This window comes from Panicum virgatum, chromosome 5K (genome assembly GCF_016808335.1).
Source record: "Panicum virgatum strain AP13 chromosome 5K, P.virgatum_v5, whole genome shotgun sequence".
Classification (NCBI taxonomy): Eukaryota; Viridiplantae; Streptophyta; class Magnoliopsida; order Poales; family Poaceae; genus Panicum; species Panicum virgatum.
In genome coordinates this window covers 53748968-53762789 of record NC_053140.1, presented here as the reverse complement: position 1 = coordinate 53762789, position 13822 = coordinate 53748968, and positions in this window count along the sequence as shown.

Sequence of the window (13822 nt, the reverse complement as noted above, 5' to 3'; positions counted from 1 at the left end):
CGGCCTTCGCCGAGACGCAGACGCATGCCGAGTGGCGAGTGCCCGACTCAGATGAGTTTGTCTGCCAAAAGCCCGCACCAACTCTATCACGGCCGGCTACAAGCCCCGAGAGAAGGCCGGCCCGGGACCGACGTGCCTAGGTGGGCTCACTCCCTCTCTCTGCTCTGGATCGCTGCTGATTTGCCCGTGCTCCGGCGAGCCCGTACGGAGTACGTTTGCCGTGAAGGTCGTGTAGCCGTGTAACATGACTCCCGTTAATGAGCGCGACAGGACGGACCGACGGACTGGTTGGAACTTGTCCGGGCTTCCGGTGCCCAAATCCGCCGGCCAACGGCCGAGACGGGATGCGAGCACGGTTCCGTACCTCCCCTGTAGTAGTAGGTCACGGCGCGCGCACGGTCCGGACGGACTGGTCGTTGGAGCTGCCAGCTGCCAGCTGGGCCTGAACGTTGTTGGACCTTGGAGCCACTTGGAGGCTTGGACGTCCTGCTCCACCATGACAAGTCGAACTACTAGCTGTCTGACACGTCGGATCTCACCTCTGTGGCGTAGATGGCCTCCCTCCCAACAGCTACAGCTGTGGGTCGTTGTATTACTTGTATGACGCTGACGCAAGTAGCGTACGGGAAGATAAAGAGCGTAGAAGTTGCAGTACTGCACCTCTGTGCCTGCCTGGTTCAGATGTCTCGGGCTGTGTTTAGATGGAGGGAAAAGGAAACGAAAAGTCACATCGGACACTGTAGCATATTGTAGCACTTTTCGTTTGTTTGTGGTAAATATTGTCATATCATGACCTAACTAGGCTCAAAAGATTCGTCTCGTCGTGTACATTAAAACTATACAATTAGTTTTTTTATTTACCTACATTTAATGCTCCATGCATGCATTATTTGCTATATTTAATGTTTCGATGTGATATCGACGTGATGAAAAATTTGAAATTAGGGGGGAGTTTTTTGGAACTAAACACAGCCTCGCACTCTCGCCTGGGTTGGGAGGGGCCCAGCAGTAGCCCCCTACTCCCCCAATCCTAATTCAGTACGTAATAACTAATTCTATAATGGACCGTATGTTTTAAAACTCACGATTGATTACGCACGGACCCCAACCCACCACCGGTTTGACTCACGCATGGGCACATATAACCCCGTCCCCACATGGTGGGCCCAGCATTCTATTTATCTTTTCAATTTCTCTTCCGGTTCCATCTTTCGTGTGCTTCTCTCTTTCTCAATCACTCAGTCTCCAACAACATTTTTATTTTTTTTGTTTAGTTCTATCTAAAAATTTTGTTCTGCAAATTTTTTCTTTCAAATTTTCTCTCCAAACTGTTAAAAAAAAGTTTCTCTCCAATATTTTTCTCTTCCAAAATTTTGTTTCCAAATTTTATCCCTTTCTGAATATTAAATTTTTTGTTTCCAATGTTTTCTGCAATGATGTTTTTTAATTTTAATCTTTTGTTCATAATGTTGACTTCTAATTTTTTTTGTTTTGAAATAATTCTAAACTTTTTCTTTTCAAAATTTTTTATTCAAACTTTTATCAAATTTTGTTTCCAAAATTTTTCAGTACAACTATTGCTACATTCATTTTTTATCAACTTTTGTTCTGAAATTATATTTTTATTTTGTTGTTAAAAAATCGCAGAACTTTTCTAAATTATTTTTAATTATATATAAGCTTCACCATCAGTATAGTTTTTCTTATGTTTAAGTTAATGCATCAAAATCTTGATGTTGCAGCCATGCGGGAATCAGAAGTCTATCGGCTAGCATGGTTTGGGCCAACGACAGGGTTCACCAAACCGGTGGGAACCGGTACGGTTTGATCGGTTATCGGTCAAACCGGTCCGGCCCGGTGTTACCGGTCAAACCGGTCCGGCCCGGTGTTACCGGTTTGGGCCGGTACCAAACCGGCCAAATTCAAAATTCAAATTTGAATTCAAAAAAATGAAAAATTTACAAAAAAATTCTAAAAATACTTCAAGGTTCGACGAATCTATTGGTGTCAAATTTTCTCAAAAATTCGATCATTTAGTATAGTTTGCGGGGATTTGAAGTTAAACACAAAAAACGTGCATATAAAAGTATACAAATACAATGTAAAGTGTTCGGGTACCACGATTAGGGACACCCTAATCGGTGTACTAAGATCACTCTAAAAACGCAAACACATGTTAAGGCAACCGGGCCCACGAAGGCCCACGGCCTCCTTCCAATCAGGAAGAAAGGAAAGGACACAAAAGAAGCCCAACATGCGGCCATTCGCACCCCACTCGGGCCCGCGGGACGATCTCCGCTTCGCTCGAGGGCTCCCATCGGGACCCTCGAACTGTGCCCCTCATCTCCGCCTCGCTCGAGGGTAGCGAATCTACCCTCGAGCGGGCAAATCATCTCCGCCTCGCTCGAGGGTAGCGAACCTCCCTCGAGCAGGTAACTTATCTCCGCCTCGCTCGAGGCCACCCCTCGGCATAAGGGACAAACGGCCTTGCCGCTCAACCGCCCGCCGTACGGAGGCATTGAATGCCAACCACTCCTCCACAGTGCTCATGACAGATAGCGTCAGACCGCCATTCCCCATAGTGGCTGTGACCGGAGTCCCATCTGCCAACTCATGTCACTGCTCCACCATCCCGGGCGCTGTGGCAGCACTGTGGGACCTACGACGAGGGACGCAGCGCGCTCGGCACTATCCTTGTACTATTCTGCCAACTCCGGCCGTCCGGACTCCACCTCATCAAACGTATGGACCCGGACCCGTCTCCTGCTTAGGAAGGGGTCCGGCGACGCCGCGTGCCCCTCCAAGAGGGACGCACAGCACACGCAGCCGGGGTCCCTGACCTGCCCCCTCGGGGGGTCCGGGACCTCCACGTGTCTCCCGGACCACCTAGTGTGCGCGCCAGCACTCCGCCCAGGGGGGTCCGGGACCGCCGCGTGCCCCGCCACCACTGGAGCACGCAGGACCCTGGCCTACAGGGCCCATGGAGCGCCATGTCTGGAGGACTGAACATCCTACAGTGACGACGACGCCACCTGCTTGGGTTGGCAGGAGACCGGCGCGATCCCCGCGAAGTCAAGGACGATGCCCAGGATGACCACCATGCCCGACGCCATTCCCCACAGTGTACTTCCTACAGTGTTCGACCACTGCACCCCCGCGATTCGGGGAAAGACGACGACTTTCATGTTCCCCTACTCATGTACACCGCCCCCCTGTGACTACAAAAGGAGGAGGCGGGCTTCCTTTAAAGGGAGACGTTCTAGACATCAGCGACCACGGTCACCTACACTCGCGATCATCGTTATACTCTCAGCACCACTGAGCACTCACCTCAACCGACTTCGCTTCTAGCAGAGACTTGGGAGCCTCCCTCCCTCTCTCGCCTCGCTTGTACCCCCTACTACAAGCACTCCGGGTGCAAGATAATACAATTCCCTCGCACACCCATTTGCTGGACGTACGGCCCCGTGGCCGGAACCAGGATAAACCCGTGCGTTACTGTGTTGCCACTTGCATCAACATCTGGGACGAGGAAACACGCAACATTTACTAGTTGGGATCTGGACCCCCGGGTTAGGACACCGACAGTTGGCGCGCCAGGTAGGGGAGCGTTGCGTGACATTTTCTCTTTTTCCTATTTGATCTTCAGGGATGGCGGGCAGATCCAACCCATACCCAGTGGGTGTTTCGGATCCGCTCCCAGCAGGATTCGTGATCTGGTTCGGGACTGTCGAGTTCAGAGCAACCGGCAACGGTTACCTCATGCAGCTCCTCTCGCCCAGACGCAACCCCGTCACTCCGACTTCACCGGTCCAGCGCAACAAGCGCTCCGGCCAGCGTCCGCGACAAGCGCGCGCGGAGCGGCGCCGTGCGTCATGCCACAGCTCCCCCGCGTGGGTTGAGGCTGGCATGTCGCAACTCAGTATCGCGGCCAACGGGGCCACCGCTTCGTCATCACGTGCCTCGGCGTCGTCTGCGCCGGCACCATCATCTGCTGCAGCACCAGTGCCTCCCAGGGTGGGCTCGACCCCACCGTCGCCATTTCCCTTCGGGATGCACAACGCTACCACCTACACCTCTTCAATCAGCACTAACTTCACCGAGTATGAGGACCTGCCGGGTCATCATCTCCTGTCGATCAGCAGCCTCATCGCGTCGTCTCCTGATGAATCCTACCCCGAAACGGCGAGCTCAATCGCCGACGACGTCAACTTCTTCATGAACAACTTCACGGCCGAGGAGGCCGAGGACTACTCCGGGGTCCGCGACCCCGACGCATTCCGCTCGTTCCAGCTCGCGACGGCCTATTGCCTCACCTGCTCTGAGGACTCCAGCGTGGGGGATTATGATCCCGCCCGGGAGTGTTTCATGGCCGACCTTGCGGACGAGCAAAACGACAATGCTCCGGGCGACGACGGGGACGGCGGGGCGGACATACAGGTGAACCAACCATTGGTGCCGCCTACGGCCCCTTCTTCTTCGTCAAGCTCGACGGCACGGCAAGCACAGCTGGCACAGCTCAAAGAGCTCCAAGCCAAGCTCGACGAGCAGCGTCGGCAAACCCAGGAGCTGCGCACCACGCTCGAGCAGCAGCGCATCGCGCGTGGTGCACATGCCTAGGCAGCGGCGCGCGTTGCCTGGGAGCGCATCCTGGCCGATGACAACGTCGATAAACCTCCGGAAATGAAGACGGCCGGCGAAAAACTCATCGATGCGGCCTATCAGCTCCAAGCCATGCCCTAGCCATCGACTCCTTCGGGCCGTAACCTGCGCCGCGAGGCACAGGCGCTCATCGAGCAAGCTGCCGTGCAGCAAGCCGAGAGCTCTGCGTCTCGAATGCGTTCGAAAGCTCCAGAGCAGCCCGGTGGGACTGCACGCCAGGACCACGAGGCTTCTGTGCACACTCCACAAGCAGGGGAGGGCAAGGCAGCCGTAGCGCCCGGTGCGAAGGCACCCTCGGTGCACGACCACATCGGAAGGCCTCCCGCGAGGGAACGCCTCCACGACACACGCAGGCGCGCCGAAGACGGCGACGCCCGCTACATCGTCGGCGGCAGGAAGTACACCCCCCGACGGGGTGGACGTTTCGACCCCGAGCACGACAGGGGTGAGTCACCGGAGCCTCCGGGGCACCCGGGTGTTCAGCCGGGAGATTCGAACTGCTTCTTTTCCCCCGCGCTTTCGACAACCCACCACCCTCGTCAAGTACTCGGTCGAGACGGATCCTGCCGTCTGGCTCAACGATTACCGCCTAGCGTGCCAGCTGGGCGGTGCGATGGAAGATGCGGTCATCATCCGCAACCTCCCTCTTCACCTTGTAGACGCCGCACGAACGTGGCTCGAGCACTTGCCCGCGGACCAGATCCATAACTGGGCCGACTTAGTCAAGATCTTTGTGGGCAACTTCCAGGGCACATACGTGCGCCCTGGGAACTCCTGGGACCTCAAAGGGTGTCGCCAGAAGCCCAACGAGTCCCTGTGCGACTACGTGCGGCGCTTCTCCAAGCAATGCACTGAGCTCCCTAGCGTTACCCACGTCGAGGTCATCAACGCCTTCCTCGAGGGTACGATGTGCAGGAATCTGCTGCACGAGCTTGCGAGAAGCCGACCCGCCAACACCAATGAGTTATTCGACGCCGCAACCAACTACGCCGCCGGCGAGGAGGCTGTTGGTGCCATCTTCGACGACAAGCCGAGCAAGCGCAAGGACGATGCGCCCGCGGAGGGCAGCAACGTCAAGCCCAACGCCCCCGCCAAGAAACAGAAGCGGGGGAGGAAGGGAAAGAAGCCGGTCCCACCGAACCAGCACGGATCGGGGCAGGCAGAGGACTCCGAGGAGGCCTTCGCTGCCGCCCCGGACTGCAAAGGACCCCGAGGCACCCCTCGAGGCGGTGGTGGCCTGTTTGACGACATGCTTAAGAAGCCGTGTCCTTACCACAAGGGCTCGGTCAATCACACCCTCGAGCAGTGCGAAATGCTCAAGAAATACTACAATCGCGTCGCGCATCGTGACGATGACAAGAAGAAGGATGCTAGCGACAAAGGTGGAGACGACGAGTTCCCCCCGGTGGAGAATGCCTTCTTCATTTTTGGAGGACTAACGACGAATATGACCTCTCGGCAGCGCAAGCGTGAGCGCCGGGAAGTTTTCTCCGTCACCAAGGCCACGCCATCCTACCTCGATTGGTCGAAGGATACCATTTCCTTTGGCCGCGAGGACCACCTCGACTATGTCCCGCACCCGGGACGGTATCCGCTCGTTGTCGACCCCATCATCGACAACACCCGCTTCTCCAAGGTGCTCATGGACGGAGGCAGCAGCCTCAACATCATGTACGCCCACGCCTTGGAGCTCATGGGGATCGGATTGAACAAGCTTCGCATCAGCAAGTCGCCATTTCATGGCGTTGCGCCGGGGAAGCGCATCCAACCCCTCGGCCAGATCGATCTGCCTGTCTGCTTCGACACGGCAGCCAACTTTCGCAAGGAAGTACTCACCTTTGAGGTGGTGGGGTTTCGGGGATCCTATCATGCCATTCTTGGTCGTCCTTGCTACGCCAAGTTCATGGCCATCCCCAACTACACCTACCTCAAGCTGAAGATGCCGGGTTCGAAGGGCGTCATCACCGTCGGCTCTTCGTTTGAGCACGCCTACGAGTGCGACGTCGAGTGCGTTGAGCACGCGGTGGCTCAAGCGGAGGATGAGGCCCTCGCAGCCACCCTCGACAAAATGGCAAGGGAGGCCTTGGACTCCACGCACCGACCCGCGGGAAGCTTCGAGCCCACCGAGGGTATCAAGAAGGTGCCCCTCGACCCGAATCGCTCCGACGACAGGGCGTTGCAGATCAGCGCCACTCTCGACGGCAAATAGGAAGTGGTGCTCGTCGACTTTCTCCACGCCAACGAAGACATCTTTGCGTGGAGCCCCTCGGATATGCCTGGCATACCGAGGGAGGTCGCCGAGCACTCCCTTGATATCCGATCCAACTGCAAGTCGGTGAAGCAGCGCCTGCGACGCGTCGACGAGCTCAAGCGCCGGGCGATCGGCGAGGAGTTGCAGAAACTTCTGGCGGCCGGGTTCATCAAGGAGGTATTCCATCCCGAGTGGCTAGCTAATCCTGTATTAGTGAAGAAAAAGAGTGGAAACTGGAGGATGTGTGTAGATTACACCAGCTTAAATAAGACAAGTTCCCTTTCCTTTGCCATGAATTGATCAGATTGTAGATTCTACTATGGGGTGTGAACTTTTATCCTTTCTTGATGCTTACTCTGGTTACCATCAAATCAAGATGAAAGAATCCGACCAGCTCGCGACTTCTTTTATCACACCTTTCGGCATGTACTGCTATGTCACGATGCCCTTTGGCCTTAGAAACGCCGGGGCTACGTATCAGCGTTGTATGCTCCACATTTTCGGGGACCATCTCGGGCGCAACATAGAGGCATATGTCGACGATATCGTTGTAAAATCCAGGAAGACGGATGACCTGGTTGCCGATCTCAGGACCGCATTCGATTGCCTGCAGGCCAAAGGGGTAAAGGCCAACCCCGAGAAGTGCGTGTTCGGGGTGCCTCGAGGCATGCTCTTGGGCTTCATTGTCTCCCAGCGGGGCATCGAACCCAACCCTGACAAAGTCTCGGCCATCGCTCGGATGGGACCGATCCGAGACCTAAAGGGGGTACAGAGGGTCATGGGATGCCTAGCGTCCCTCAGCTGGTTCATCTCGCGTCTCGGCGAGAAAGGCTTACCCCTGTATCGACTCTTGAGGAAAACCGAGCGCTTCACGTGGACCCCCGAAGCCCAAGAAGCCCTCGACAGGCTGAAGGCATCGCTTACTCACGCTCCCATTCTCACACCACCCACGGACAGCGAGCCCCTCTTTCTGTACGTAGCTGCGACGACCCAAGTGGTCAGCGCGGTGGTCGTTGTCGAAAGACAAGAGGAGGGCCATGCCCTACCTTTCCAACAACCGGTGTACTACATCAGCGAGGTGTTGTCTGAAACTAAGACACGCTATCCGCAGATTCAGAAGCTACTCTACGCAGTGGTTTTGGCTCGGCGCAAGCTGCGCCACTACTTCGAGGCCCATCCCATCACCGTGGTCTCGTCTTTCCCTTTGGGAGAGATAGTCCGCAACCTGTAAGCCGAGGGTAGGATTACCAAATGGTCCGTGGAGCTGATGGGAGAGACTCTCACCTACGCCCCCGCAAAGCGATCAAGTCCCAAATCTTGGCTGACTTCGTGGCTGAGTGGACGGACACTCAGCTACCCCCACCGCAAATCCAGGCCGAATGCTGGACTATGTACTTCGACGGGTCGGTGATGAAAACCAGTGCCGGTGCCAGCCTCCTTTTCATCTCACCCCTCGGAGAACACATGCGGTACGTGATACATTTGCATTTCCCTGCGTCTAACAATATGGCGGAGTACGAGGCCCTCCTCAGCGGCCTCCGCATCGCCATCGAGCTCGGCGTCAAACGCCTCGACGTGCACAGTGACTCTCAACTCGTCATCGACCAAGTCATGAAAGAGTCTAGCTGCCACGACCCGAAGATGGAGGCATACTGCAATGCAGTGCGCCGCCTCGAGGACAAGTTCGACGGCCTAGAACTCAATCATGTCCCGCGCAAGTACAACGAGGATGCCGACGAACTAGCCAAGATTGCGTCGGGGTGGACCACCGTCCCCCCGAGCGTCTTCGCTCGCGACATCATCAAGTACTCCGTCGAATTCAAGGATCCGACGGAGTTGGGCACCTTGATCGCCGGGCCCTCTGACGGGACCCCCCAGCGGACGAGGCCGAGCCCATGGACATTGACTTCGGGACCACCTCCGCGGACGAGGCCGAAGCAATGGAAGTCGACGAGGCCCCCACTTCGCAAGATTGGCGCGTCCAGTACTTTGACTGGATGGTTCGAGGGGTCCTACCCTCGAAGCGCGCTCAGGCGCGGCGCCTCGCCAGGCGGGCCAAGTCCTTCGTTCTAATCGACAGCGAGCTGTACAAGCGCAGTCCCTCGGGAATCCTGCAGCGATGCATCCCCATCCCCGAGGGCAAGGAGCTGATCCGCGACATCCACGCTGGCGTCTGCGGCCACCATGCCGCCCCACGTACACTCGTGGGTAACGCGTTTCGGCAAGGTTTTTACTGGCCCACCGCGGTCGCCGACGCCACCGACGTCGTGTGGACCTGCAAGGGTTGCCAATTCTATGCTCGAAAAATGCATCTCCCAGCGCATGTTCTGCAGACCATCCCCATTACATGGCCTTTCGCTGTGTGGGGATTGGATCTCGTCGGTCCGCTGTAGAAGGCGTCCGGGGGCTTCACCCACTTGCTGGTGGCAGTCGACAAATTCTCCAAGTGGATCGAGGCTCGACCCATCGGCAAGATCAAATCCGAGCAAACGGTTCTGTTCTTCACCGACATCATCTTCAGGTACGGGGTCCCGAATTCGATCATCACCGACAACGGCACCCAGTTCACAGGCAAGAAGTTCTTGGCGTTCTGCGACAGTTTCCACATATGTGTGGACTGGTCGGCTGTGGCGCACCAACAGATGAACGGGCAAGTGGAGCGTGCCAATGGCATGATCCTCCAGGGACTGAAGCCAAGAATCTTCAACAAGTTGAACAAATTTGGCCGGAGGTGGCTCACGGAGCTACACTCGGTCATTTGGAGCCTGAGGACGACCCCTAGTAGAGCCACGGGCTTTACCCCGTTCTTCCTCGTCTATGGCGCCGAAGCCATACTCCCTACGGACTTGGAGTACGGGTCGTCGAGGCTCAAGGCATACCAAGAGCAGCAAAACCAGCGAGCCCGCGAGGACTCGCTGGACCAAGCGGACGAGGCTCGAGACGTGGCGCTCCTACACTCTGCGTGCTACCAGCAGTCTTTACGAAGGTATCAGGCGCAGAGAGTCCGGCGCCGAGACCTCGACAAAGGGGACTTGGTGATGAGGCTTCGACAAGACAACAAGGGCCGCCACAAGCTCTCACCACCACGGGAAGGACCATACATAATCGCCGAGGTGCTCAAACCCGGCACGTACAAGCTGGCGAACGAAAATGGCGAAATCCTCACCAACGCTTGGAACATACAACAGCTACGTCGCTTCTATCATTAGAACTCTGAGCAATTTGTACATCATTTGTACTCGCATTCTCAATTTCCCGAAATAATAAAGAAGTACGCTTTACTTGTTTATTTTTGGGAACCTTCCAGACCCTCGAAGGCTCGGATGTGCACAAATACTGAGGTACGCCTGGCTTTACCCTCGGCAAAACCAAGCCTCCCTCGGGGGCTGCTACGGGGGGAACCCCCGAACGTCCCCAAAAATCACCAACGTTTTTTCGAAATATTTCCGTCTCGCCCCTAAGCTTCTCGTATCCATGGAAAAAACGGACGCGAGGCGTAAGCAACTACGGTACGGGACCAGCCGAGTCGTGGGGCCGCCTACGCCTCCGGGATACGGCACCCCCCTCACCACCCCACGCCTACATTGCTTATGAGAGCGAAATTCCTCGCAGAAGTTTATCTAAGTCGTATACGAGAACACAGAAATAAAGTAAAGAAAACATAGGCTCGAACGCACAAGGCCTCGATGGGCCACACAGTCGATTTAACGAAAACAAGTTTCTTATATTCATAAGCACGATTGCAAAGTGCGATTACAATGAATGCTAATCAATTACATGGGCTTCGAGGCCCAGATTTTCTACAGGCTACCATCCCCCCTTGCGGGTCTTCAGTGGCATCAAATTCGGCGATGGGAGGGATGTCTGCTTCGAGCTTCCTGGCAAGGATTGTGGCGAACGCCTCTGCGGCGGCGTCAACATCGTCCATAATGGCTGACGCGGCGTCCGCGTCAGCGTCATCGGGAACGACGTACCCCGACGACACCCTCTGGAGATCCATGAGGTAGTGTGTCGAGGCCATAGCGAGGGCCCGCAGGACACCGAGGCGGAAGGTGCTCTTGGCGTGTTCGGCAATCCGACCGCCTAGCGCTCGCAGGCGGCTGATCACCGAACTGCCCGAGACGGCACCCTCCCCCTCGAGCTCATGGCACACGCTCACGGCGGTTTGCTCCAGCTCGGCGAACTCCACCTGCGCCGCCGTGAGTGCGGTGTGGACCGCTTCCTTCGCCGCGGACTCATCCGCCACCTTCTGCCTCAGCTCTGATCAAAGGAAATCAACGTAAGCTACGAAAAGAAACAAACCAATGAAAACTCGAAGGTACTTACCCGCGATACTCTTCTGCGCCTCTTCCCTCTGGACTCGGGCGGCCTCTGCGAGCGAGGACAATGAGTCTTCCAATCTGGAAGAAAGGAAATGACTCAAAAGAAGCCCAACATGCGGCCCATTCGCACCCCACTCGGGCCCGCGGGGCGATCTCCGCTTCGCTCTAGGGCTCCCATCGGGGCCCTCGAACTGCGCCCCTCATCTCCGCCTCGCTCGAGGGTAGCGAATCTACCCTCGAGCGGGCAAATCATCTCCGCCTCGCTCGAGGGTAGCGAACCTCCCTCGAGCAGGTAACTTATCTCCGCCTCGCTCGAGGCTACCCCTCGGCATAAGGGACAAACGGCCTTGCCGCTCAACCGCCCGCCGTATGGAGGCATTGAATGCCAACCACTCCTCCATAGTGCTCAGGACAGATAGCGTCAGACCGTCATTCCCCACAGTGGCTGTGACCGGAGTTCCATCTGCCAACTCCTGTCACTGCTCCACCATCCCGGGCGCTGTGGCAGCACTGTTGGACCTACGACGAGGGACGCAGCGCGCTCGGCACTATCCTCGTACTATTCTGCCAACTCCGGCCGTCCGGACTCCACCTCATCACACGTATGGACCCGGACCCGTCTCCTGCTTAGGAAGGGGTCCGGAGACGCCGCGTGCCCATCCAAGAGGGACGCACAACACACGCAGTCGGGGTCCCGGACCTGCCCCCTCGGGGGGTCCGGGACCTCCACGTGTCTCCCGGACCTCCTAGTGTGCGCGCTAGCACTCCGCCCAGGGGGGTCCAGGACCGCCGCGTGCCCCGCCACCGCTGGAGCATGCAGGACCCTGGCCTACAGGGCCCACGGAGCGCCACGTCTGGAGGACTGAACATCCTACAGTGACGACCACTCCGCCTGCTTGGGTTGGCAGGAGACCGGCGCGATCCCCGCGAAGGCAAGGACGATGCCCAGGACGACCACCATGCCCGACACCATTTCCCACAGTGTACTTCCTACAGTGTTCGACCACTGTACCCCCGCGATTCGGGGGAAGACGACGACTTTCATGTTCCCCTACTCATGTACACCGCCCCCCTGTGACTATAAAAGGAGGAGGCGAGCTTCCTTTAAAGGGAGACGTTCTAGACATCAGCGACCACGGTCACGTACACTCGCGATCATCGTTATACTCTCAGCACCACTGAGCACTCACCTCAACCGACTTCTCTTCTAGCAGAGACTTGGGAGCCTTCCTCCTTCTCTCGCCTCGCTTGTACCCCTTACTCCAAGCACTCCGGGTGCAAGATAATACAGTGCCCTCGCACACCCCTTTGCTGGACGTACGGCCCCGTGGCCGGAACCAGGATAAACCCGTGCGTTACTGTGTTGCCACTTGCATCAACATCTGGGACGAGGAAACACGCAGCATTTACTAGTTGGGATCCAGACCCCCGGGTCAGGACATCGACATAAAGTAGTAAAAAAGGGTTGGAGGGTTTATTTAAGTTAAAATATGTTATACAAACATTTATTTAATATACTTTACGGGCATTTGAATTTAAATCAAAAAAGAAAAAAATTTGAATTTGGCCGGTATCAGTCAAACCGACCGGTTATCAGTCAAACCGGTCAAACCGACCGGTCGGAACTGATTAAACATACAATTTTGAATTTGACCGGTTTCCACCGGTTCTCGATCAAACCGGTCCGGTAAACCGCCACCGGACCGCGCCAGTTTAACCGGACGGGATGGTTTATTTAACCCAACGGAAGTCAGCTGGCGGGGCGGAACGTCATGATGATTCACTCTGGTCCGAAATCGACCGCGCGGAAATCTATTGCGCGGGCGCCCGTAAATCAGCATGCCCCCCCCCCCCCCCCCCCCCACCCACTCCCTCGCGTGATGGATCGCCCAGCCGGCCCCTGCTGCGGCAGGTGGCACGTATTCATCATTTCGACTTTGGACCGACATCCAAGCCACACTCAGGAAAATACTCCCACTCCAGCTATTTTAGTGTGAGGCACGTATGAGCATTGTACAAATTTAAAAAATTTATTACTTGGTGCCTGTTAGAGTTAGAGTACTGGTACGAGTACGTAGGAGAGTAGGAGTAGCAGTGCCAGATCTGCTAACACATCACCGTGCACGATAATTTCAAAAATTCAGACCACAGAAACGAGCACAGCTCTCCTGGCACGGAGAATCGGGATCTTGGCGTCACTGAACACTGAACCCGTCCATGTCGACGAAGTGGAACTGGCCACGAGGTCGGCCGGGGTCACTCCCAATCTCCATGCACACCGAACCCCAGATTAATTACAACCACAGAGGAGAGAAAACTCATTTATACTAACAATAAGCCGGCAGTATTTTTCTCTTTCTGCAAATTAGCACCCGCCACAATCTCAGTTGGTACTGATTTAGTCCAGTCTCAGTGACTGTTTTATGGAGGGTTTTATAATATTAAATACTATCAATTTTGCGGACATGGCAAAAAGAGAAAATAATGGAGTTTCATGGAATGTGAGTAGAGTTTCATCACTATGAAACTCATCTGTCACGATTATCTAGTTCTCAGTCTAGATATCTATATCCATAAAACTCTCACT